Genomic DNA, 25,937 nt, shown 5'->3' with positions numbered 1-25,937 from the left:
GTGTTGACCTTGGGTGGCGTGCTCTTTCCAAGAGCTGGTGCAGACTCGATGGGCCGAATGGCCACCTTCTGCACTGTAAATTCTATGATAATCTATGACACAGCGAAAGAGAGAGAGGGACACAGCGAGAGAGCGGGGAACACAGCGAGAGAGAGAGGGACACAGCGAGTGAGCGAGGAACACAGCGAGAGAGAGAGAGGGGGACACAGTGAGAGGGACGGGTACACAGCGAGAGAGAGAGGGACACAGCGAGAGAGCGAGGAACACAGCGAGAGAGAGGGGGACACAGCGAGAGAGAGAGGGAAGCAGCGAGAGAGAGTGAGGGACGCAGCGAGAGAGAGAGGGGGACACATCGAGAGGGACGGGTACACAGCGAGAGAGAGAAGGACACAGCGAGAGAGCGAGGAACACAGCGAGAGAGACAGAGAGACGGGGACACATAGAGGGAGAGGGACACAGAGAGAGTGAGACAGATAGAAAGAGGTACGCAGTGAAAGAGAGGGATAGAGTGAGATAGAAGGACACAGACAGCGAGAGAGAGGGACACAGAGGGAGAGAGGGATACAGAGAGGGACAGTGAGAGGTGGGCACACAGACAGAGTAAGGGACACACACACAGAAAGAGGTACACAGCGGGTCAGGATCTGAAGTTTCGGAGGCGTGAGTGGGTCAGGGATTGAGAGTTAGGGGACATGAGGGTGTGAGGGTGTGAGGGTGCCAGGACGTGAGGCAGTCAGGACATTGGGGTTATTAAACTGACCGTTTTCATTGAATCCAAATTGTTTCATTATAAATTCTAATCTCAGGAATTGACATCAGAGGATTTCAGTGAAAAATCCCATTGATCCTCACTGTCTAATAAAATTATGTTGTTGCCGATGACCGTGTACTGATTCAGGAATAAACTTTTCATCTCTCAGTGAGAAAAAGTCAAATTGAATCCAGATTTATAGAGCAGCTCATTGAAGAAATCTGTCTGTGAACAACATGTAAAATATGAAGTGAAACTTTGCAATGAGCTTTGTTTTTGTGGCCAGGAATCTTCTCTCCAAATGGAGGCAGAAATGAAGTTGTGTTTAACTCACATTCTGTGATTTCTTGCTGCTTTTTACTCATTCTATGGAGAGCCTTCCTAAGGCGACAGACGAATAGTCATTCCAAACATGTCAGAAATTCAGAGGTAAACAAATGTTAAACCAAAGACAGAAATAATGACAGGACAGAATCTGTTGCTAACTGCTGAATTAACATAACCATAGACAGGACAAGTGTCTTCCTTAGCAGACACAGGAACCACACCGAGGGGGGCATTCCTCACAGAAAGTCGGGGGTGGGGTCTGCACACAGGTCACTGAGGAGATCTCAGTCCAAACTGTTTCTAATCATTTCCCAATACTATTTTAAATTACGATTCAATCCTATTGGAGGGGAGTGAGTGAGAGATATGGCAGATGCAGTACAACGTGGATAAATGTGAGGTTATCCACTTGGGTAGAGAAAATAAGAACGTCCCTGTCTAATAATTACATTTAATCCAATTTTTTCTGTCCTGCTCAGTGAACAACACTGGTGTGGGGAAGGCCAAGGGTTAGCTGAAGTCACATTCTGTGTGTGTGGGGCTGAGCAGCAAGGAGATCAGTATCTCTTGGCCTGCATTTACATGTCAATAGAGAGCTGTGTTCTGAGACAGACATTCCACACATGGCAGAGACTAGGGGTGGAGTCTGCTCACAGCTCACTGAGGATATATCTGTGTCTGAGGGACTTCAGTTCACAAACCAAAAACTCACTACACTCAAAACATTACCCCTCTGCTTCAGTGTGTGTGTGTGTGTGTGTCGCTGGGTGTGTCAATCTGCCTGTTTTGAGCTGTGCATTTTGGGTGTTGACATGTTACTGATTGACTCGAGATTGGAGATGTTGAACTCCTGTTGTGCTGTTTTGAATATTTTATTAAAATGTCCCTGTTATTGCCTTTATAATCAATGTTATCTCCTTTTTTTCTCCAGAGGCGTTTTTATTTGGAGAACTGGAAGGAAGTCGGGAATCCAGTGAGGAGGACGAGGGAGGGTGAATTCTTCCCGAGGGAGCGCTGGCTGAGGCCTGTTCCGCAGGCTTCACCCGGGTTATTACCCTGACTGAGGTTTAATTTTAATATTGGAGGGATCAAAAAGAGTGAGGGAGGGAAGGAGACAGAAATATGTATAAGAGGGATAGAGAGACAGCGAGAAACACAAGAGAAGGGGATTTTCACAGTAACTTCATTGCAGTATTAATGTCAGCCTAATTGTGACAATAAAAAGATTTTGAGTATTAATTGTCTCTCAATCTTTTTTAACCTCTGGTTGAAAGCTGTGACTTATTTGTATTCGGATGTTGCTGAGGGGTTGTAAAACTGAAAAGGGGACCCTGGGCTCTCGCTGTATGAAATAGTTTCAATCTTTTCCTGTGGTTTAGTTAATTTTCTCCCTCTTTTTCCCAGGAATTTGAATTTTGAAAGACTGCAATGTGAGCAGGAATCTTTGGGTAAGGGTATTTCTCCCGAGCATGGATGGATGGACTGAGGCCTACTCCACAGGCCGCACTCACGTGAGTTGTCTCTTTATTGCAGCCCCGGCCTTGCACTTAGACACAAACACATTAAACCTTAGGTGGGCGGCAAAGAGTAAAATACAAATCTGGAATATGAAGCTGTCTAATTTTGTTCCAAAATAACAGGGGTTATATTAATTCTGAGCGTCCCAGGGGTGGGGGTATGGGGTGCGGTGTGTGTGTGGGGAGGGGGGGGGGCATTTCACTGTTTCAGCCACTCTCTGTAATCTGGTAGAGAGAGAGAGAGAAATCTCAGATCAGAAACTCTGAACTCAATTTTGAAAGTGGTCATCATTTGTTGGGCTCTCCCTGTGCCCAGGTTGCCGGCATAATTCACAAAATTAACGATAGTGGGGGTCACTTTTAAATGAACCCATTGACTGTAAAGTAATCTCGATTGCCCGGAATTAAAGTCCCTTGACTTGAAGCGGGTCTAATTCTGGAATGAAGCCTGTATTTTAGGCCGAGGCACAAGTATGAGAGTGAAATTAAATTCGCAGGAGGTCATTTGAATTCAGTTTGCTGTGGTTGTGAATGTTGGATTCCTGTGTGTGACCCTGTCTCTCTCTCTCTTTCTCCTTCCCAACTATTAGGATGATAGAAAGAGAGAGAGAGAGAAGTACAGAAAAGAGTGTGGGGCTGGGGGGTAATAGAGATTAGAGAGAGGGAGAGGAGAAAGACAGATGGTGGAGGGAGAGGGAGGTCGTGAAAAAGAGAGGCTTTCTCTCCCTTTCTGTCTTTCTTCCATTCTTGCCCCTCTCTCTCTCTCTCTCTGTCTCCCCAGCTTTCTGCCACTATCTGTCCATTTCTCTCCAGCTTTTTAGTGTCTCTTTAAACCTTTAATCTAAGAAAACCACCCCACAAACTGCAATGGGGAGTCTCATCACATCTTTCTGGGGATACCCTGATTAGAGAAACAAATAGAACTAAATGCTGGGAGGCTGATGAGGGATAACGAGGGAGACAGAAATATGAATGAGAGGGATAGTGGGACCGAATGAGATAGCGAGAGAGAGAGAAAGAGAAAGACAAGGGAAGTGGGAACTGTCTCTCAATCTTTTTTATTCTGTGGTTTATAACTGAGATTAGTGTAGGTGGATGTTGCTGAGAGTTTGTGTGACTGAGAGGGGGAATCTTGGCCTCTTGCTGTGCTACAAGTGTAAACATTTTCCTGCGTTTTAGTTAATTTTCTCCCTCTTTTCCCCAGGAATTTGAACTTTGAAGACTGCAATGCGACCAGGAATCTTTGGACAAAGGCTATTCTCCAGAGGACAAGTGGATGGACTGAGGCCTACTCCACAGGCCGCACTCACGTGAGTTGTCTCTTTATTGCCGCCCTGGCCTTGCACTTCGACACAAACACATTAACCCTTTGGTGGGTGGCAAAGAGTAAAATACAAATCTGGAATATAAAGCTGTCTAATTTTGTTCCAAAATAACAGGGGTTATGTTAATTCTGAGCATCCCGGGTATGTGTGGTGGGGGGGGGGGCGGGGGGGGGATTTCACTGTCTCAGCCACTCTCTGCAACCTGGTAGCAAATGTCAACGACACTCAACACTGCCGACTGCACCTTCTGGGATCTTTCTGTGTGCCAATGGATTTTGTTTTAAAAAGGTTTTTCTTCGTTTTAAGAGGCAGTTTAACTCTTTCAGAAACTGAAGGGACTTCTCCAGGGATGTTCCAATCCACACATGACACGGCGGGGGTGGGGTGGGGGGGTGGTGTTAGGTGCAGTGGGGAATGGGGCTCCCAGCAGGAGTGAGGAGGGGGGGGGGGGGGGGGAGAAGGACAGTGTCCCATCTGGTTAGGTCCAGATTGCTGCTGCTGTGGGATCTTGCTGTTCACTCACAGGCCTGTGGCCTTTGCCCGCGCAGCAACAGTGACCACAACTCTGAAAATAAAATAGCTCTCTTCCTGTGTTTGAGTGGGTTTCGCCCCCACAACCCAAAGATTTGCAGGGTAGGTGGATTGGCCACGTGAAATTGTCCCTTAATTGGAAAAAATGAATTAGGTACTCTAAATTTATAAAAATAAATAAATAAATAAATATAGAGTACCTACTTTTTTTTTAATGAAATAGCTCACGGACTGCAAAGTGGGTTCGAAGGTCTCGAATTTTAAAGTCTTAAACTTGAGTGCTTGGGAACGAGAGAGTTAATGAACCCTTTCTGCGTGCACTGACGGGATATTCAGCCATGATCTCATCGCTGCTGAGAGAGAAATCCACCATCAGAAACTCGGAACTCAATTTGGAAAGTGTCACCATTTTTGGGATCTCCCCGTGCACAAGTTGCCTGCAGAATTCCTGAAATGAACCAACAGTGGGGTCACTTTAATACTGAATCCATCGACTGTAAAGTAATCTGGAATTATAGTCCCTTAAACTTGAAGGGGGTGTAATTCTAGAATAAAGCCTGTGTTTTAGGCCGAGACTTAAATGTGAGGGTGAAATGAAATTGGCAGGGGGCCATTTGAATTCTGTTTGCTGTGGTAGTGATTGTTGGATTCCTGTGTGTGATCCTCTCTCTCTCTCTCCTTCCCAACTACTGGGATGAGAGAGAGAGAGAGAGAGTGGGGTCGTGGGAGGGGGGGGGGGGGGGGGGGGGGGGGGGTAGGAGGGAGATGTGAGAGAGAGAGGTTGGAGGGAGAGGGAGGTAGTGAAAAAGAGAGGCTTTCTCTCCCTTTCTGCCTTCTTTCCATTCTTGCCTCTCTCTCTGTCTCTCCAGCATTCTGCCGCTATCTGTCCATCTCTCTCCAGCTTTTTAGTGTCTCTTTAAACCTTCAATCAATGAAACCTTCCCACAAACTGCAATGGGGAGCCTCATCACATCTTTCTGGGGATACCCTGATTTGGGAAATAAATGGAAATAAATGCTGGGAGGGTGATTGTAAAAAGTCTCCGGACGGACCAGGCAGCTGGTTTCCCAGTTTAAAGAGGGAAGTGTAACTTTCTGGGGACAGTGGATGTGGCTCCAGACTCCCAATACCCGTGGTATTCAGGGGTGGGGGTATTTTGGGGGCGGGGGGGGGGGAAGAGATGGAGGAAAGAATATAGCAGGCAAGGGAAGGAATATCTCTCTCCCCCATCCCCCCGCTCACCTGCCTGTCCCACCCTGTCAGGATCACATTGCTGGTTGTGGGATCCTGCTGTGCATCAGTGGCCTGCAGCCTTTCCTGAAATGTCAACTTAGTGACCACGCACAATTTAATATTAAACTGGCTCACTGAATGTGCAGCAGTCGGGAATGGGTCTGAAATGAATAGGCCGCAGCCTGGGAACAGGTTTGTCCTCAATGGTGGTGTTTGTGTTTTAGACAGGGCGGTGGGATAGGAAGGATTTCTGAGGGGGGTTTGGGGTTAAATGTCCCTGCCTCAGTCACCCCAGCTTTCTGTCTCTCTCTCTCCTACTTTCCAGCCATTTCTTTCTACATTTCATCTTGGACTAAATGTTACAGAGAACCCCAATGTGATTTGTCGAGAGAGTGGAGGGAGAAAGAGAGTGAAAAAGAGAGGGCAGGGAGAGAAAGAGAGAGAGAGTGGAGGTAAAGAGATATAGTGAAAAGGGGAGGGGGACAGAGAAAGACAGAGGGTGGAGGGAGAGAGAGTGAAAAAGAGGGGGAGGGAGAAAGACAGAGAGAGGGCGGTGGGAGAGAGGGAGTGAAAAAGAGGAGGAAAGAGAGAGAGAGTGGAGGGAGAAAGATGTAGTGACAAGGGGAGGGGGACAGAGAAAGACAGGGTTGAGGGAGAGAGAATGAAAAAGAGAGGGGAGGACAGAGAAAGACAGGGTGGAGGGAGAGGGAGTGAAAAAGAGGGCGAGAGAACGACAAGAGGGTGGAAGGAGATAAAGTGAAAAGGGGAGGGGGACAGAGAAAGTTAGAGGGTGGAGGGAGAGAGTGAAAAAGAGGGAGAGAGAAAGAGAGAGAGGGCGGTGGGAGCGAGGAGTGAAAAAGAGAGGGGGTGAGAGAAAAGGGAGGGCCAGGGGAAACGGGGGGAGAGATGTGGGGTGGGGTGAGGGGGTGATCAGGCACAGGGTCTGGGGGTGGGGGTTCTGCTGTGCACAGTCACGGCCCAGTCACATTATCTTTTAGAAAGTGCGATTTTACACAATCCTGAGACAGTCGATTTGAAAATGTCCTGAGACAGCCCTGTCCTGTCCTGAGACAGTCGATTTGAAAATGTCCTGAGACAGCCCTGTCCTGTCCTGAGACAGTCGATTTGAAAATGTCCTGAGACAGCCCTGTCCTGTCCTGAGACAGTCGATTTGAAAATGTCCTGAGACAGCCCTGTCCTATCCTGAGACAGTCGATTTGAAAATGTCCTGAGACAGCCCTGTCCTGTCCTGAGACAGTCGATTTGAAAATGTCCTGAGACAGCCCTGTCCTGTCCTGAGGCAGTCGATTTGAAAATGTCCTGAGACAGCCCTGTCCTGTCCTGAGACAGTCGATTTGAAAATGTCCTGAGACAGCTCTGTCCTGTCCTGAGACAGTCGATTTGAAAATGTCCTGAGACAGCCCTGTCCTGTCCTGAGACAGTCGATTTGAAAATGTCCTGAGACAGCCCTGTCCTGTCCTGAGACAGTCGATTTGAAAATGTCCTGAGACAGCCCTGTCCTGTCCTGAGGCCAGTCGATTTGAAAATGCCTCCAGAGGGAAAGAAGACCTGAGAGAGAAAGAGAGGGAGCATGGGAGAAATTGCCTGTCTCACTCTTCCCCACCACATCCCCCTCCCCTCACCGAGCCTCTCTCTCCAGCTATTTCCCTCTATATTTCCTCTTCCAATAAAATGATAAAAACACCAACGTGATTTGTCGTTATTTGAATGGGGAGGCTAGTGAGGGTGGCGAATGTGTGTGGGGGTGTGGGGTGTGTGTGGAGGGGGGCGGTTGAGTGGGAGGTTAAGAGAGACGCAGGATACGGACTGGGCTCCTGTCTCCATCATGTTTATTATTTATGGGATCCTGCTGTGCACACTGCAACATGTAAACATGAACGTATCGACTTTCATAATGTTGCCGAGGTGCTGGGATTGAATTTATAAATGTGAGGCTGTGTAAGGGATATCTCCTGTGCTGAAGACGGAATGATTAGTGAAGTGTTGGTGATGGGGGGAGGGGGGTTGTGTGGGTGTGGGAGGGGGTTAATTCAGCTCACCGAGTTCTCCAATGTCTCCAGGCTCCCCCCCCTCTGCCCCACTTTCAGTTTTAAAGAGGGGCTTCCATTTAATCAGACAATTTCCCAATCGCGCAGTGCCCGTGTTGTACTGTGATTAATGTCACGGTTCCTTGTGAAAGCCCAGGGGACCGTTTGAATCGACTTTTACTGACTTTCTGCTTGTCACATTCTCAGTCTCTCTCTCAGTCAGTCTCTCTGTCTCTCTCTCTCCCTCTCAGTCTCTCTCCCTCTCAGTCTCTCTCCCTCTCAGCCTCTCTCCCTCTCAGCCCCTCTCCCTCTCAGTCTCTCTCCCTCTCAGCCCCTCTCCCTCTCAGCCTCTCTCCCTCTCAGCCTCTCTCTCTCTCAGCCCCTCTCTCTCTCTCAGCCCCTCTTCCTCTCAGCCCCTCTCCCTCTCAGTCTCTCTCCCTCTCAGTCCCTCTCCCTCTCAGCCCCTCTCCCTCTCAGCCCCTCTCCCTCTCAGCCTCTCTCCCTCTCAGTCTCTCTCCCACTCAGCCCATCTCCCTCTCAGCCTCTCTCTCCCTCTCAGTCTCTCTCCCTCTCAGCCCCTCTCCCTCTCAGTCCCTCCCTCTCAGCCCCTCTCCCTCTCAGTCTCTCTCCCACTCAGCCCATCTCCCTCTCAGCCTCTCTCCCTCTCAGCCTCTCTCCCTCTCAGCCCCTCTCCCTCTCAGCCCCTCTCCCTCTCAGCCCCTCTCCCTCTCAGCCTCTCTCCCTCTCAGTCCCTCTCCCTCTCAGTCTCTCTCCCTCTCAAGCCCCTCTCCCTCTCAGCCCCTCTCCCTCTCAGCCCCTCTCAGCCTCAGCCTCTCTCCCTCTCACCCTCTCAGCCTCTCTCCCTCTCAGCCTCTCTCCCTCTCAGCCTCTCAGCCCCTCTCCCTCTCAGCCCCTCTCCCTCTCAGCCCCTCTCCCTCTCCCTCTCAGCCCCTCTCCCTCTCAGCCTCTCTCCCTCTCAGCCTCTCTCTCTCTCAGCCCCTCTCTCTCTCTCAGCCCCTCTTGCTCTCAGCCTCTCTCCCTCTCAGTCCCTCTCCCTCTCAGCCCCTCTCCCTCTCAGCCCCTCTCCCTCTCAGCCTCTCTCCCTCTCAGCCCCTCTCCCTCTCAGCCCCTCTCCCTCTCAGCCCCTCTCCCTCTCAGCCCCTCTCCCTCTCAGTCCCTCTCCCTCTCAGCCCCTCTCCCTCAGTCCCTCTCCCTCTCAGCCTCTCTCCCTCTCAGTCCCTCTCCCTCTCAGTCTCTCTCCCTCTCAGTCCCTCTCCCTCTCAGCCTCTCTCCCTCTCAGCCTCTCTCAGCCCCTCTCCCTCTCAGCCCCTCTCCCTCTCAGTCTCTCTCCCTCTCAGCCCCTCTCCCTCTCAGCCTCTCTCCTTCTCAGCCCCTCTCCCTCTCAGCCCCTCTCCCTCTCAGTCCCTCTCCCTCTCAGCCCCTCTCCCTCTCAGCCCCTCTCCCTCTCAGCCCCTCTCCCTCTCAGCCCCTCTCCCTCTCAGTCTCTCTCCCTCTCAGCCCCTCTCCCTCTCAGCCTCTCTCCCTCTCAGCCCCTCTCCCTCTCAGCCTCTCTCCCTCTCAGCCCCTCTCCCTCTCAGCCTCTCTCCCTCTCAGCCCCTCTCCCTCTCCCTCTCAGCCCCTCTCCCTCTCCCTCTCAGCCTCTCTCCCTCTCAGCCCCTCTCTCTCAGCCCCTCTCCCTCTCAGCCTCTCTCCCTCTCAGCCCCTCTCCCTCTCAGCCCCTCTCCCTCTCAGTCCCTCTCCCTCTCAGTCTCTCTCCCTCTCAGCCTCTCTCCCTCTCAGCCCCTCTCCCTCTCAGTCCCTCTCCCTCTCAGCCTCTCTCCCTCTCAGCCCCTCTCCCTCTCAGCCCCTCTCCCTCTCAGCCCCTCTCCCTCTCAGCCCCTCTCCCTCTCAGCCCCTCTCCCTCTCAGCCCCTCTCCCTCTCAGTCTCTCTCCCTCTCAGCCTCTCTCCCTCTCAGCCCCTCTCCCTCTCAGCCCCTCTCCCTCTCAGCCCCTCTCCCTCTCAGCCTCTCTCCCTCTCAGCCCCTCTCCCTCTCAGCCTCTCTCCCTCTCAGTCTCTCTCCCTCTCAGTCTCTCTCCCTCTCAGTCTCTCTCCCTCTCAGCCTCTCTCCCTCTCAGCCCCTCTCCCTCTCAGTCCCTCTCTCTCTCAGCCCCTCTCCCTCTCAGCCCCTCTCCCTCTCAGCCTCTCTCCCTCTCAGCCTCTCTCCCTCTCACCCCCTCTCCCTCTCAGCCCCTCTCCCTCTCAGCCCCTCTCCCTCTCATTCTCTCTCCCTCTCAGCCTCTCTCCCTCTCAGCCCCTCTCCCTCTCAGCCTCTCTCCCTCTCAGTCTCTCTCCCTCTCAAGCCCCTCTCCCTCTCAGCCCCTCTCCCTCAGTCCCTCTCCCTCTCAGCCTCTCTCCCTCTCAGTCTCTCTCCCTCTCAGCCCCTCTCCCTCTCAGCCTCTCTCCTTCTCAGCCCCTCTCCCTCTCAGCCCCTCTCCCTCTCAGTCCCTCTCCCTCTCAGCCCCTCTCCCTCTCAGCCCCTCTCCCTCTCAGCCCCTCTCCCTCTCAGCCCCTCTCCCTCTCAGTCTCTCTCCCTCTCAGCCCCTCTCCCTCTCAGCCTCTCTCCCTCTCAGCCCCTCTCCCTCTCAGCCTCTCTCCCTCTCAGCCCCTCTCCCTCTCAGCCTCTCTCCCTCTCAGCCCCTCTCCCTCTCCCTCTCAGCCCCTCTCCCTCTCCCTCTCAGCCTCTCTCCCTCTCAGCCCCTCTCTCTCAGCCCCTCTCCCTCTCAGCCTCTCTCCCTCTCAGCCCCTCTCCCTCTCAGCCCCTCTCCCTCTCAGTCCCTCTCCCTCTCAGTCTCTCTCCCTCTCAGCCTCTCTCCCTCTCAGCCCCTCTCCCTCTCAGTCCCTCTCCCTCTCAGCCTCTCTCCCTCTCAGCCCCTCTCCCTCTCAGCCCCTCTCCCTCTCAGCCCCTCTCCCTCTCAGCCCCTCTCCCTCTCAGCCCCTCTCCCTCTCAGCCCCTCTCCCTCTCAGTCTCTCTCCCTCTCAGCCTCTCTCCCTCTCAGCCCCTCTCCCTCTCAGCCCCTCTCCCTCTCAGCCCCTCTCCCTCTCAGCCTCTCTCCCTCTCAGCCCCTCTCCCTCTCAGTCTCTCTCCCTCTCAGTCTCTCTCCCTCTCAGTCTCTCTCCCTCTCAGCCTCTCTCCCTCTCAGCCCCTCTCCCTCTCAGTCCCTCTCTCTCTCAGCCCCTCTCCCTCTCAGCCCCTCTCCCTCTCAGCCTCTCTCCCTCTCAGCCTCTCTCCCTCTCACCCCCTCTCCCTCTCAGCCCCTCTCCCTCTCAGCCCCTCTCCCTCTCATTCTCTCTCTCTCTCAGCCTCTCTCCCTCTCAGCCCCTCTCCCTCTCAGCCTCTCTCCCTCTCAGTCTCTCTCCCTCTCAAGCCCCTCTCCCTCTCAGCCCCTCTCCCTCTCAGCCCCTCTCAGCCTCAGCCTCTCTCCCTCTCACCCTCTCAGCCCCTCTCCCCCTCAGCCCCTCTCCCTCTCAGCCCCTCTCAGCCTCTCAGCCCCTCTTCCTCTCAGCCTCTCTCCCTCTCAGTCCCTCTCCCTCTCAGCCCCTCTCCCTCTCAGCCCCTCTCCCTCTCAGTCCCTCTCCCTCTCAGCCTCTCTCCCTCTCAGTCCCTCTCCCTCTCAGTCTCTCTCCCTCTCAGTCCCTCTCCCTCTCAGCCTCTCTCCCTCTCAGCCTCTCTCCCTCTCAGCCTCTCTCCCTCTCAGCCCCTCTCCCTCTCAGCCCCTCTCCCTCTCAGCCCCTCTCCCTCTCAGCCCCTCTCCCTCTCAGTCTCTCTCCCTCTCAGCCCCTCTCCCTCTCAGCCTCTCTCCCTCTCAGCCCCTCTCCCTCTCAGCCTCTCTCCCTCTCAGCCCCTCTCCCTCTCAGCCTCTCTCCCTCTCAGCCCCTCTCCCTCTCCCTCTCAGCCCCTCTCCCTCTCAGCCTCTCTCCCTCTCAGGCCCTCTCCCTCTCAGCCCCTCTCCCTCTCAGCCCCTCTCCCTCTACGCCCCTCTCCCTCTCAGCCCCTCTCCCTCTCAGTCTCTCTCCCTCTCAGTCTCTCTCCCTCTCAGCCCCTCTCCCTCTCAGCCCCTCTCCCTCTCAGTCCCTCTCCCTCTCAGCCCCTCTCCCTCTCAGCACCTCTCCCTCTCAGCCCCTCTCCCTCTCAGCCCCTCTCCCTCTCAGCCCCTCTCCCTCTCAGCCCCTCTCCCTCTCAGTCCCTCTCCCTCTCAGCCCCTCTCCCTCAGTCCCTCTCCCTCTCAGCCTCTCTCCCTCTCAGTCCCTCTCCCTCTCAGTCTCTCTCCCTCTCAGTCCCTCTCCCTCTCAGCCTCTCTCCCTCTCAGCCTCTCTCCCTCTCAGCCCCTCTCCCTCTCAGCCCCTCTCCCTCTCAGTCTCTCTCCCTCTCAGCCCCTCTCCCTCTCAGCCTCTCTCCTTCTCAGCCCCTCTCCCTCTCAGCCCCTCTCCCTCTCAGTCCCTCTCCCTCTCAGCCCCTCTCCCTCTCAGCCCCTCTCCCTCTCAGCCCCTCTCCCTCTCAGCCCCTCTCCCTCTCAGTCTCTGTCCCTCTCAGCCCCTCTCCCTCTCAGCCTCTCTCCCTCTCAGCCCCTCTCCCTCTCAGCCTCTCTCCCTCTCAGCCCCTCTCCCTCTCAGCCTCTCTCCCTCTCAGCCCCTCTCCCTCTCAGCCCCTCTCCCTCTCCCTCTCAGCCTCTCTCCCTCTCAGCCCCTCTCTCTCAGCCCCTCTCCCTCTCAGCCTCTCTCCCTCTCAGCCCCTCTCCCTCTCAGCCTCTCTCCCTCTCAGCCCCTCTCCCTCTACGCCCCTCTCCCTCTCAGCCTCTCTCCCTCTCAGCCCCTCTCCCTCTCAGCCCCTCTCCCTCTCAGCCCCTCTCCCTCTCAGCCCCTCTCCCTCTCAGTCTCTCTCCCTCTCAGCCTCTCTCCCTCTCAGCCCCTCTCCCTCTCAGCCCCTCTCCCTCTCAGACCCTCTCCCTCTCAGCCTCTCTCCCTCTCAGCCCCTCTCCCTCTCAGTCTCTCTCCCTCTCAGTCTCTCTCCCTCTCAGTCTCTCTCCCTCTCAGCCCCTCTCCCTCTCAGCCTCTCTCCCTCTCAGCCTCTCTCCCTCTCACCCCCTCTCCCTCTCAGCCCCTCTCCCTCTCAGTCCCTCTCCCTCTCAGCCCCTCTCCCTCTCAGTCTCTCTCCCTCTCATTCTCTCTCCCTCTCAGCCTCTCTCCCTCTCAGCCCCTCTCCCTCTCAGTCCCTCTCCCTCTCAGTCTCTCTCCCTCTCAGCCCCTCTCCCTCTCAGCCCCTCTCAGCCTCAGCCTCTCTCCCTCTCACCCTCTCAGCCTCTCTCCCTCTCAGCCTCTCTCCCTCTCAGCCTCTCAGTCCCTCTCAGCCCCTCTCCCTCTCAGCCCCTCTCAGCCTCTCAGCCCCTCTCCCTCTCAGCCCCTCTCCCTCTCAGCCCCTCTACCTCTCAGCCCCTCTCAGCCTCTCAGCCCCTCTTCCTCTCAGCCTCTCTCCCTCTCAGTCCCTCTCCCTCTCAGCCCCTCTCCCTCAGTCCCTCTCCCTCTCAGCCTCTCTCCCTCTCAGTCCCTCTCCCTCTCAGTCTCTCTCCCTCTCAGTCCCTCTCCCTCTCAGCCTCTCTCCCTCTCAGCCTCTCTCCCTCTCAGCCTCTCTCCCTCTCAGCCCCTCTCCCTCTCAGCCCCTCTCCCTCTCAGCCCCTCTCCCTCTCAGTCTCTCTCCCTCTCAGCCCCTCTCCCTCTCAGCCTCTCTCCCTCTCAGCCCCTCTCCCTCTCAGCCTCTCTCCCTCTCAGCCCCTCTCCCTCTCAGCCTCTCTCCCTCTCAGCCCCTCTCCCTCTCCCTCTCAGCCCCTCTCCCTCTCCCTCTCAGCCTCTCTCCCTCTCAGCCCCTCTCCCTCTCAGCCCCTCTCCCTCTCAGCCCCTCTCCCTCTACGCCCCTCTCCCTCTACGCCCCTCTCCCTCTCAGCCCCTCTCCCTCTCAGCCCCTCTCCCTCTCAGCCCCTCTCCCTCTCAGCCCCTCTCCCTCTCAGCCCCTCTCCCTCTCATTCTCTCTCCCTCTGCCTCTATCTTCTGTCTCTGTCTGTGTCTCTCCCCCTGTAGGTCTGTCTCTCCCTCTCTCTGACTGCCTGGTTCTGTTAGTCACTGTTTTCCTCTCTCCCTCTGCCTTTATCTTCTGTCTCTGTCTGTGTCTCTCCCCCTGTCGGTCTGTCTCTCCCTCTCTCTGACTGCCTGGTTCTGTTAGTCACTGTTTTCCTCTCTCCCTCTGCCTCTGTCTTCTGTCTCTGTCTGTGTCTCTCCCCCTGTCGGTCTGTCTCTCCCTCTCTCTGACTGCCTGGTTCTGTTAGTCACTGTTTTCCTCTCTCTCTCTGCCTCTATCTTCTGTCTCTGTCTGTCTCTCTCCCCCTGTCGTTCTGTCTCTCCCTCTCTCTGACTGCCTGGTTCTGTTAGTCACTGTTTTCCTCTCTCCCTCTGCCTCTATCTTCTGTCTCTGTCTGTGTCTCTCCCCCTGTCGGTCTGTCTCTCCCTCTCTCTCACTGCCTGGTTCTGTTAGTCTCTGTTTTCCTCTCTCCCTCTGCCTCTATCTTCTGTGTCTCTCCCCCTGTCGGTCTGTCTCTCCCTCTCTCTGACTGCCTGGTTCTGTTAGTCTCTGTTTTCCTCTCTCCCTCTGCCTCTATCTTCTGTCTCTGTCTGTGTCTCTCTCCCCTGTCGGTCTGTCTCTCCCTCTCTCTGACTGCCTGGTTCTGTTAGTCACTGTTTTCCTCTCTCCCTCTGCCTCTATCTTCTGTCTCTCTCCCCCTGTCGGTCTGTCTCTACCTGTCTTGACTACCTGTCTCTCTTTACATCTCTCTCACTCCCTCTGCCTCTGCCTGCCTGTCTGTGTGTCATTGTGTCACTCTCTTTCTGCCTGTCTCTGTGTGTAATGTGTGTCACATGTCTTAAAGGGCTCAACACAGCTGACATTGCAATAAATCCAGGTTTGAGTAAAATGCACAGGAAATATTTGGATTTGAGTTTTAGTGATGTACTGACTTTGCATTTTCGCCTTTCTCTCTGCCTATTTCTGTCCCTCTGTCTGTTTCTCTCTCTCTGTCTGTTTCTGTCTCTCTCTCCCTCCCATCTTTGTCTTCAGCTTGTGAAGTATCAGAGAGAGATAGACAGAGTGAGACAGAGAGAGAGAGAGAGAAGCCAGAGGGGCAGGGAGAGGGAAGAGGAGATTGTTGGATGGGGGTCTCTGCTGCACAGCCAGGGCACAGACCCCCACCTCCCCACCCCACATTCCTCACCCCTCCATGGTGTCCACACCTTAAACCTCAATCGACAGTGAGAAAGGGCGGGGGGAGAAACAGGGTGAGGGAGAACCAAACTGAGAGGGGGTGGGGAACGTTGGGGACTCAGTTGGGGTAATTGATACTGGATCTTGGAGCGGTTGAGTCCTCCTCCGTTGTGGGGCTGCCCGTGGGATCCTGCTGTGCAGAATGGTCTTCATTGTAACTTTAGTCATTAGTACATTGACTGGTGTTTTGGGTTTTAGTTCTGTAATCATGAAAATTAAACACGTCCAGTGTGGTGGGACACTTATTCTAAATGGGATGACAGGAGATTTTCCGAGGACATTTTAATCCAGCTCTCACAAAGGGCCTGGAACGGAAAAGGCCGCGATTGGGGCCTGGTTCAATTTACCAATCGCACAGTGCCCGTGTTTTACTGGAATTAATGGGAAAGGAGAGAGAGAATGGGAAAGGAGAGAGAGAATGGGAAAGGAGAGAATGGGAAAGGAGAGAGAGAATGGGAAAGGAGAGAGAGAGAGAATGGGAAAGGAGAGAGAGAATGGGATAGGAGAGAGAGAATGGGAAAGAAGAGAGAATGGGAAAGGAAAGAGAGAAAGGAAAATGAGAGAGAGAAAGGAAAATGAGAGAGAGAAAGGAAAATGAGAGAGAGAAAGGAAAAGGAGAGAGAGAAGTGGGAAATGAGAGAGAGAATGGGAAAGGAAAGAGAGAAAGGAAAATGAGAGAAAGGAAAAGGAGAGAGAGAATAGGAAAAGAAGAGAGAATGGGAAAGGAGAGAGAGAATTGGAAAGGAGAGAGAGAATGGGAAAGGAGAGAATGGGAAAGGAGAGAGAGAGAGAATGGGAAAGGAGAGAGAGAATGGGAAAGGAGAGAGAATGGGAAAGGAGAGAGAATGGGAAAGGAGAGAGAGAATGGGAAAGGAGAGAGAGAATGGGAAAGGAGAGAATGGGAAAGGAGAGAGAGAATGGGAAAGGAGAGAGAGAGAGAATGGGAAAGGAGAGAGAGAATGGGAAAGGAAAGAGAGAAAGGAAAATGAGAGAGAGAAAGGAAAAGGAGAGAGAGAATGGGAAAGGAGAGAGAGAATACAGTAAAGGGGGAGGGAGGGAGAGAAGGGGACGGAGATTGGTAACGGTGCCTTGGAGTCTTGCTGGGCAGAGATGACCCGGAAAGTGCCTCCCGAAAGAAGCAGCCGCTGGGTTTTAAATCCATCCCCCACTTGTGAAGCTGCTGGGAGAGGGACGGGAATTGAAAGTTGTTTAAGGTGACGTTTTATTGCTGGATAATTCTGCTGCCAGTTTTCCCCACACGGGGATGAATTGAGGGATTCAGTGCAATGTGCAGGAAGCATTTTGAGTTTATTGAGGTGTTGACTGGATTTCTCTCTCTCTCTGTCTGCCTGTCCACATTTGTGAATCTGAGAATTTTGTGTTTATAAAGATCCACCCTGGATAATGTTGCTGCCCAGCTTGTTTTAAAGAAGGATATAGCTCTGGGGAGGATCAGAGGATGTGGGGGGGGGACACACAGGTTACTGAGTCGGATGGTCAGCCGTGATGATGAATGGCAGAGCAGCTTGGAAGGGCCGAATGGCCTGCTCCTGGTTTCAGTGTTTAAATTGTTCCCCTGTCCGTGAGCAGGTTGTGTGTGTGTGTGGGATCGAGCTGTGCACTCGCCTGGCTCCCTATTACTTACAAACACCCGCGAGCTGACTGTAAATGTAAAAGATTGAGGGAAAGAGGGAGGCTGGGAGAGGGAGAGGCAGACACAGAGAGAGAGAGAGATGGGGAAATGGAGGGAGGGAAGGGCAGCTGAACAGGGAGGGGCTGGGAGGGGGTGTGAGGGGCTCAGGAAGGGCAGTGGAAAGAGACAGAGTGTAAGGAGGGGGGCCCCCTCTCCCTCTCAGCCCCTCTCCCTCTCAGTCTCTCTCCCTCTCAGCCCCTCTCCCTCTCAGTCTCTCTCCCTCTCAGCCCCTCTCCCTCTCAGCCCCTCTCCCTCTCAGCCCCTCTCCCTCTCAGTCTCTCTCCCTCTCAGCCCCTCTCCCTCTCAGCCCCTCTCCCTCTCAGTCTCTCTCCCTCTCAGCCTCTCTCCCTCTCAGTCTCTCTCCATCTCAGCCCATCTCCCTCTCAGCCCCTCTCCCTCTCAGCCCATCTCCCTCTCATCCTCTCTCCCTCTCAGCCCCTCTCCCTCTCAGTCTCTCTCCCTCTCAGTCTCTCTCCCTCTCAGCCCATCTCCCTCTCGGCCTCTCTCCCTCTCAGCCTCTCTCCCTCAGTCTCTCTCCCTCTCAGTCTCTCTCCCTCTCAGCCCCTCTCCCTCTCAGCCCCTCTCCCTCTCAGTCTCTCTCCCTCTCAGCCCCTCCCTCTCAGCCTCTCTCCCTCTCAGCCCCTCTCCCTCTCAGCCCCTCTCCCTCTCAGCCCCTCTCCCTCTCAGCCCCTCTCCCTCTCAGCCCCTCTCCCTCTCAGCCTCTCTCCCTCTCAGCCCCTCTCCCTCTCAGCCTCTCTCCCTCTCAGCCCCTCTCCCTCTCAGCCCCTCTCCCTCTCAGCCCCTCTCCCTCTCAGCCTCTCTCCCTCTCACCCTCTCTCCCTCTCAGCCCCTCTCCCTCTCAGCCCCTCTCCCTCTCAGCCCCTCTCCCTCTCAGTCCCTCTCCCTCTCAGCCATTCTCCCTCTCAGTCTCTCTCCCTCTCAGCCCCTCTCAACCCCTCTCCCTCTCAGCCCCTCTCTCTCTCAGCCTCTCTCCCTCTCAGCCCCTCTCCCTCTCAGCCCCTCTCCCTCTCAGCCCCTCTCCCTCTCAGCCCCTCTCCCTCTCAGTCTCTCTCCCTCTCAGCCCCTCCCTCTCAGCCTCTCTCCCTCTCAGCCCCTCTCCCTCTCAGCCCCTCTCCCTCAGCCCCTCTCCCTCTCAGCCCCTCTCAGCCCCTCTCCCTCTCAGCCTCTCTCCCTCTCAGCCCCTCTCCCTCAGCCTCTCTCCCTCTCAGCCCCTCTCCCTCTCAGCCCCTCTCCCTCTCAGCCCCTCTCTCTCTCAGCCTCTCTCCCTCTCAGCCCCTCTCCCTCTCAGCCCCTCTCCCTCTCAGCCCCTCTCCCTCTCAGCCCCTCTCCCTCTCAGCCCCTCTCCCTCTCAGCCCCTCTCCCTCTCAGCCCCTCTCCCTCTCAGTCCCTCTCCCTCTCAGTCTCTCTCCCTCTCAGCCCCTCTCTCTCTCAGCCTCTCTCCCTCTCAGTCCCGCTCCCTCTCAGCCCCTCTCCCTCTCAGTCTCTCTCCCTCTCAGCCTCTCTCCCTCTCAGCCCCTCTCCCTCTGTCTCTCTCCCTCTCAGCCCCTCTCCCTCTCAGCCTCTCCCTCTCAGCCCCTCTCCCTCTCAGCCCCTCTCCCTCTCAGCCTCTCCCTCTCAGTCCCTCTCCCTCTCAGCCTCTCTCCCTCTCAGCCTCTCAGCCCCTCTCCCTCTCAGCCTCTCCCTCTCAGTCCCTCTCCCTCTCAGCCTCTCTCCCTCTCAGCCCCTCTCCCTCTCAGCCCCTCTCCCTCTCAGTCTCTCTCCCTCTCAGTCCCTCTCAGCCTCTCAGCCCCTCTCCCTCTGTCTCTCTCCCTCTCAGCCCCTCTCCCTCTCAGCCTCTCTCCCTCTCAGTCCCTCTCCCGCTCAGCCCCTCTCCCTCTCAGCCTCTCTCCCTCTCAGTCTCTCTCCCTCTCAGCCTCTCCCTCTCAGCCCCTCTCCCTCTCAGCCCCTCTCCCTCTCAGCCCCTCTCCCTCTCAGCCTCTCCCTCTCAGTCCCTCTCCCTCTCAGCCTCTCTCCCTCTCAGCCCCTCTCCCTCTCAGCCTCTCTCCCTCTCAGCCTCTCTCCCTCTCAGTCCCTCTCCCTCTCAGCCTCTCTCCCTCTCAGCCCCTCTCCCTCTCAGCCTCTCTCCCTCTCAGCCTCTCTCCCTCTCAGTCCCTCTCCCTCTCAGCCTTGTCTCTCCAGGCTTGGTGGGTGGAAGGGCCTGTTCTGTGCGGTCTGATTCTGTGCAGATCAGGCTCAGAGAGGGAGAGAGAGAGAGAGAGAAATGAAATGAGAGAGGGAGAGAGAGAAATGAAATGAGAGGGAGAGAAATGAAAAGAGAGAGGGAGAGAGAGAAATGAAATGAGAGAGAGGGAGAGAGAAATGAAATGGAGAGAGAGGGAGAGAGAAATGAAATGAGAGAGAGGGAGAGAAATGAAAAGTGAGAGAGGGAGAGAAATGAAATGGAGAGAGAGGGAGAGAGAAATGAAATGAGAGAGAGGGAGAGAGAGAAATGAAATGAGAGGGAGGGAAAGAAATGAAAAGTGAGAGAGGGAGAGAAATGAAATGGAGAGAGAGGGAGAGAGAGAAATGAAATGAGAGGGAGGGAGGGAGAGAAATGAAATGAGAGAGAGGGAAGGAGCGAAATGTAATGAGAGAGAGGGAAGGAGAGAAATGAAAAGTGAGAGAGGGAGAGAAATGGAAAGAGAGAGAGAAATGAAATGAGAGAGAGAGAGATGGAGGCAGAGGTAAGTGATGGAAGTTGAAGGCTGGGGATGTGAAGGGGATCTGGAGGGGTGGGGGAGAGAGACAGAGTGTGTGGGAGGGGTGTCCTGCACCATGGTGGTACTGCCAGTGGGATCTTGCTGTGTAGAATTGCCTTCATTGCTCATGTACACTGACTGGAGGGGTGATTGGATCTGATTGTGCAATTAGGACGGAGATAGGGGAGAGTGCAAAGCCAGAGGGAGCGGAGAGAGAGACAAGAATCGTGGATGGGGGTTTCCTGGTGTAGAGTCAGGGTCCAGCGCACTCCCCCCACCCCCTCCCCTTGCGCCCACACAACCCGCCCCATGTTCCTCGCAAGGCGACACTGTCCACACTGGGGGGTGGGGAATATTGGGGGCTGTGTGGGTGAAAGAGAGCCAGTGAGGCGATGGGGTGGGAGGGGGGATCCAGAGACAGCAAAGCAGAGGTGGACATTGGTTGGTGGGTCAAGGGAAGGGGGGATAAAGACACCGGATCTGACGGTGTTCAGTGTGGGATCTTGCTGTGCGAGGCTGAGGGCAATATTGACGTGGGGCGGTGGGGCTGGAGAATCACTCTCCACTTGGGAGAGGCGAGCTTTGATCAGGAATAGTCAGCGTGGCAGAGGGAGGCCGTGCTGAACCAATGGGACTGAATTATTGGAGGAGGTGACCAGATGAGGGTGGTGCAGTTGATGTAGTTTATCTGGGTTGCAGCCAAGCCTCTGACAAGGCCCCACATGGGAGACTGACAAAGAAGTCAAATGCACATGGGAGATGGGGTAACTTGGAAGCAGAACTGAGTTAGTGATAGGAGACAGAGGGTGGTGGGAGAAGGCTGTTTGTGCGACTGGAGGCCAGTCACAGAGTGAAAGATGTTTACAGCATGGAAACGGTCCCTTCGGCCCAGCTTGTCCGTGCCGCCCAGTTTCTATCACTAAGCTAGTCCCGCTTGCCCGCATTTGGCCCATATCCCTCTGTACCCACCCTGCCCACGGATGGGAGGGTTCCAGCCTCCCTACACCCCGCCCCACATTCTTCGCACAACAACTGCGGCAATTCTCACCTCAAACAATTTTTTTTTTCAAATCCGGCCGATACCACATTGCAGTGTGTGTGTGGGATCCTGCTGTGCGAGGATGAGGGACATATTGAAGTGGAGTAAGAGGGGGTAGTTTGTTTGGAGAGAGGTAAATGTTCTAGGGAGTTTGTGGGATCGGACTGTGCGCTGCCACTGTACCATGGAACATACTGACTTCCGAGTGTTTGTGAGAGAGGGAGAGGTGACTGATGGAAGGGGAAGCGTCAGGATTAATACTGAATGAGGAAACAGCAGCAATCCTGGAGCCATTAGCTCGGGAGACATTATCTTTGACTTTAATGAGTTTTTGACAGTAAAATTCTCTCGTCCCACATTGTTGTAATGAAGTAAAGATGCTCCATCTGTGCTGTAATTGAGTAGCAGGTGCTAAATCGGTGTTGTAATTAATAATTGTGCTCCCTCAGTGTTGTAATTGGGTATTGAGTGCTCCCTCAGTGTTGTAATTGGGTATCAGGTGCTCCCTCAGTGTTGTAATTGGGTATCGGGTGCTCCGTCACTGTTGTAATTGGGTATCGGGTGCTCCCTCAGTGTTGTAATTGGGTATCGGGTGCTCAGTCAGTGTTGTAATTGGGTATCGGGTGCTCCCTCAGTGTTGTAATTGGGTATCGGGTGCTCCCTCAGTGTTCTGATTGGGTATCGGGTGCTCCCTCAGTGTTGTAATTGGGTATCGGGTGCTCAGTCAGTGTTGTAATTGGGTATCGGGTGCTCCCTCAGTGTTGTAATTGGGTATCGGGTGCTCCCTCAGTGTTGTAATTGGGTATCGGGTGCTCCCTCAGTGTTGTAATTGGGTATCGGGTGCTCCCTCAGTGTTGTAATTGGGTATCGGGTGCTCCCTCAATGTTTTAATTGGGTATCGGGTGCTCCGTCAGTGTTGTAATTGCGTATCGGGTGCTCCCTCAGTGTTGTAATTGGGTATCGGGTGCTCCCTCAGTGTTGTAATTGGGTATCGGGTGCTCCCTCAATGTTGTAATTGGGTATCAGGTGCTCCCTCAGTGTTGTAATTGGGTATCGGGTGCTCAGTCAGTGTTGTAATTGGGTATCGGGTGCTCCCTCTGTGTTGTAATTGGGTATCGGGTGCTCCAGTGTGTTGTAATTGGGTATCGGGTGCTCCCTCAGTGTTGTAATTGGGTATCGGGTGCTCAGTCAGTGTTACAATTGGGTATTGGGTGCTCCCTCAGTGTTGTAATTGGGTATCGGGTGCTCAGTCAGTGTTGTAATTGGGTATCGGGTGCACCCTCAGTGTTGTAATTGGGTGTTGGGTGCTCAGTCAATGTTGTAATTGGGTATTGGGTGCTCCCTCAGTGTTGTAATTGGGTATCGGGTGCTCCCTGTGTTGTAATTGGGTATCGGGTGCTCCAGTGTGTTGTAATTGGGTATCGGGTGCTCCCTCAGTGCTGTAATTGGGTATTGGGTGCTCCCTCAGTGTTGTAATTGGGTATTGGGTGCTCCCTCAGTGTTGTAATTGGGTATCGGGTGCTCCGTCAGTGTTGTAATTGGTTATCGGGTGCTCCCTCAGTGTTGTAATTGGGTATCGGGTGCTCCCTCAGTGTTGTAATTGGGTATCGGGTGCTCCCTCAGTGTTGTAATTGGGTATCGAGTGCTCCCTCAGTGTTGTAATTGGGTATCGGGTGCTCCCTCAGTGTTGTAATTGGGTATCGGGTGCTCCCTCAGTGTTGTAATTGGGTATCGGGTGCTCCCTCAGTGTTGTAATTGGGTATCGGGTGCTCCCTCAGTGTTGTAATTGGGTATCGGGTGCTCCCTCAGTGTTGTAATTGGGTATCGGGTGCTCAGTCAGTGTTGTAATTGGGTATCGGGTGCTCCCTCAGTGTTGTAATTGGGTATCGGGTGCTCCCTCAGTGTTGTAATTGGGTATCGGGTGCTCCGTCACTGTTGTAATTGGGTATCGGGTGCTCCCTCAGTGTTGTAATTGGGAATCGGGTGCTCCCTCAGTGTTGTAATTGGGTATCGGGTGCTCCGTCACTGTTGTAATTGGGTATCGGGTGCTCCCTCAGTGTTGTAATTGGGAATCGGGTGCTCCCTCAGTGTTGTAATTGGGTATCGGGTGCTCCGTCAGTGTTGTAATTGGGTATCGGGTGCTCCCTCAGTGTTGTAATTGGGAATCGGGTACTCAGTCAGTGTTGTAATTGGGTATCGGGTGCTCCCACAGTGTTGTAATTGGGTATTGGGTGCTCCCTCAGTGTTGTAATTGGGAATCGGGTGCTCAGTCAGTGTTGTAATTGGGTATCGGGTGCTCCCACAGTGTTGTAATTGGGTATTGGGTGCTCCCTCAGTGTTGTAATTGGGTATCGGGTGCTCCCTCAGTGTTATAATTGGGTATCGGGTGCTCAGTCAGTGTTGTAATTGGGTATCGGGTGCTCCCTCAGTGTTGTAATTGGGAATCGGGTGCTCCCTCAGTGTTGTAATTGGGTATTGAGTGCTCCCTCAGTGTTGTAATTGGGTATCGGGTGCTCCCTCAGTGTTGTAATTGGGTATTGAGTGCTCCCTCAGTGTTGTAATTGGGTATCGGGTGCTCCCTCAGTGTTGTAATTGGGTATTGAGTTCTCCCTCAGTGTTGTAATTGGGTACCGGGTGATCCCTCAGTGTTGTAATTGGGTATTGAGTGCTCCCTCAGTGTTGTAATTGGGTATCGGGTGCTCCGTCAGTGTTGTAATTGGGTATTGAGTGCTCCCTCAGTGTTGTAATTGGGTATCGGGTGCTCCCTCAGTGTTGTAATTGGGTATCGAGTGCTCCCTCAGTGTTGTAATTGGGTATCGGGTGCTCCCTCAGTGTTGTAATTGGGTATTGGGTGCTCCCTCAGTGTTGTAATTGGGTATCGGGTGCTCCCTCAGTGTTGTAATTGGGTATCGGGTGCTCCCTCAGTGTTGTAATTGGGTATCGGGTGCTCCCTCAGTGTTGTAATTGGGTATCGGGTGCTCCCTCAGTGTTGTAATTGTAAAGCAGAGCGGCTGAAAGGGTCGCAGTCCTCAGCAATGGCAGAGAGCTGGATAGACACGATAGGTACAGGTGCTCCAGGAGGGACAGAGGTGCAGGAAAGGGGAGTTGCCTTTTTCATTAAGGGGAGCGTCACGGCAGCAGTCAAAAGATGAAATAACCGAGGAATCATCCAGCGATGTTTTGTGGGTGGAACCAAGGATGGGATGGTGACCTCATTGGGATTGTACCCAAACAGTCAACAGGAATTAGAAGCTGAAATATGCAGGGAGATTGGGGAAACTTGCAGGGTAGGGGGAGTCTGAGGGGGGGACAGAGGGGGAGATATTGGGGGGGAGACAGAGGGGGAGAGGGATACAGAGGGGGTAGAGGGTGGGAGGGGGGAGACAGAGGGGGAAGAGGGTGGGGGGGAAGACAGAGGGGGAAGAGGGTAAATACCAGTCCTGGAGTGAGCAGGGAGAGTGGGGGAGGGGAAAGTGTCGGATATCTATCAGGATTTGTTGGAGGCGGAGGAGACCCCGGTGGAGGAACTGAAGGGCAAGTGGGAGGAGTTAGGTGGGGAGTTAGAGTTGGGTCTGTGGGCGGATGCCCGCAGGGTTAATTCCTCCTCATCATGTGCCAGGCTCAGCCTAGTACAGTTTAAGGTGGTACACCGGGCACACATGAAGGTGGCGAGGATGAGCAAGTTTTTCGGGGTAGACGATCGATGTGCGAGACGTGCGGGAAGACCAGCAAACCACGTCCACATGTTTTGGGCATGCCCGAAGCTTAGAGGGTTTTGCTCGAGCAATGTCCAAGGTGCTCGACACCCGGGCGGTGCCGAGTCCGGAGGTGGCGATCTTTGGAGTGTCAGAAGAACCCGGAGTACAGGGAGTGAAATAGGCCGACGTTCTGGCCTTTGCCTCCCTGGTAGCCCGGAGACGGATCCTTTTAATGTGGAGGCACTCGGAGCCCCCGAGCGTGGAGACTTGGCTCAGTGACATGGCTGGGTTCCTCAAGCTGGAGAAAATAAAGTTTGCCTTGAGGGGGTCAATGCTGGGGTTCTCTCGGAGGACGCAGCCGTTCGTCGACTTTCTGGGGGCGAATTAAAGTGTCGGCAGAAGCAGCACTCTGAAGGGGGGGGGGGGGAAAGTGCAATATGGTTAAGGGATGTACAGGAGGGGTTGGGTGGGAAATATCTCCTTTACTATGTTGATGGTTATGTTGTTATTGCTTTTGTTATTGTTATCAATAAAAATATATTTTTTTGAAACAACTAAACTGTTGCAGCGTTCGGCCGTGTTTATAAAATGGGTTTTATAAAACAGATTGGGGGCAGTCCCAGGATGTTGCTGTGCCTTTATTATTTCAATAATGCTTTGCTGTAATCAATTTCCAGCTTTCTCTTCCCGAGGAGAGTTGATTTTGAAGCTTGGACGACACAAAGAGAATCCTTCCTCGGCGAGGAATCCTCAGACAGGAGTTCGAACCTGAGAGAAACAGAATAAATGTCAATGTGTCTTTGTGTGTCATTATTGGGGTTTCATTATTCTGATGGCTACTCAAGTGTTGGGCTCTTTTGTTTTTTTGGAAGCGGGGGGGTGGGGGGGGGGTGCAGGAGTCTCAGTGTCTCTGGGGGGCGGGGGGGGGGGGGTGCAGGAGTCTCAGTGTCTCTGGGGGGCGGGGGGGGGTGCAGGAGTCTCAGTGTCTCTGGGGGGCGGGGGGGAGGTGCAGGAGTCTCAGTGTCTCTGGGGGGCGGGGGGGGGTGCAGGAGTCTCAGTGTCTCTGGGGGGGCGGGGGTGGGGGTGCAGGAGTCTCAGTGTCTCTGGGGGGCGGGGGGGGGTGCAGGAGTCTCAGTGTCTTGGGGGGGGGGTGCAGGAGTCTCAGTGTCTCTGGGGGGCGGGGGGTGCAGGAGTCTCAGTGTCTCTGGGGGGCGGGGGGTGCAGGAGTCTCAGTGTCTCTGGGGGGCGGGGGGTGCAGGAGTCTCAGTGTCTCTGGGGGGCGGTGCAGGAGTCTCAGTGTCTCTGGGGGGCGGGGGGGGGGGGTGCACGAGTCTCAGTGTCTCTGGGGGGCGGGGGGTGCAGGAGTCTCAGTGTCTCTGGGGGGGTGGGGGGGGGGGAGAGGCAGGAGTCAGTGTCTCTGGGGGGAGTGGGAGACCGGTGACATTTTCACACTGAGGGTTGGGTGAGTTATTCCAGTGAACAAGATGTCCTGTGGGAACAGGAGGGAGCGCAGCCTCAGGTGATTAAGGAGGTGGAGTGTGGGAACAGGAGGGAGCGCAGCCTCAGGTGATTAAGGAGGTGGAGTGTGGGAACAGGAGGGAGCGCAGCCTCAGGTGATTAAGGAGGTGGAGTGTGGGAGCAGGAGGGAGCGC

At 54.5% G+C, this 25,937-nt stretch overlaps 1 long non-coding RNA gene across 4 annotated transcripts; it reads left to right on the top strand.

The window, feature by feature from the left end:
• The first annotated feature begins 1,349 nt into the window (after positions 1-1,349).
• On the top strand, positions 1,350-25,095 carry LOC140406114 (uncharacterized). 4 transcript variants are annotated; one of them, XR_011939043.1, is made up of 5 exons: positions 1,350-1,473; positions 2,010-2,143; positions 2,483-2,589; positions 3,800-3,905; positions 24,963-25,095. It is a non-coding gene; the product is annotated as an uncharacterized lncRNA (long non-coding RNA). The 4 variants fall into 4 exon arrangements; XR_011939042.1 differs by lacking the exon at positions 1,350-1,473 and adding an exon at positions 1,727-1,845; XR_011939041.1 differs by lacking the exon at positions 1,350-1,473 and having other exon boundaries at positions 1,741-2,175.
• The last annotated feature ends 842 nt before the right edge of the window (positions 25,096-25,937 follow it).

Source organism: Scyliorhinus torazame, unplaced genomic scaffold, assembly GCF_047496885.1.
Source record: "Scyliorhinus torazame isolate Kashiwa2021f unplaced genomic scaffold, sScyTor2.1 scaffold_260, whole genome shotgun sequence".
Taxonomy (NCBI): Eukaryota; Metazoa; Chordata; class Chondrichthyes; order Carcharhiniformes; family Scyliorhinidae; genus Scyliorhinus; species Scyliorhinus torazame.
The sequence above is the reverse complement of the archived record's forward strand: the minus strand, read 5'-3'. Positions and strand labels throughout refer to the sequence as shown.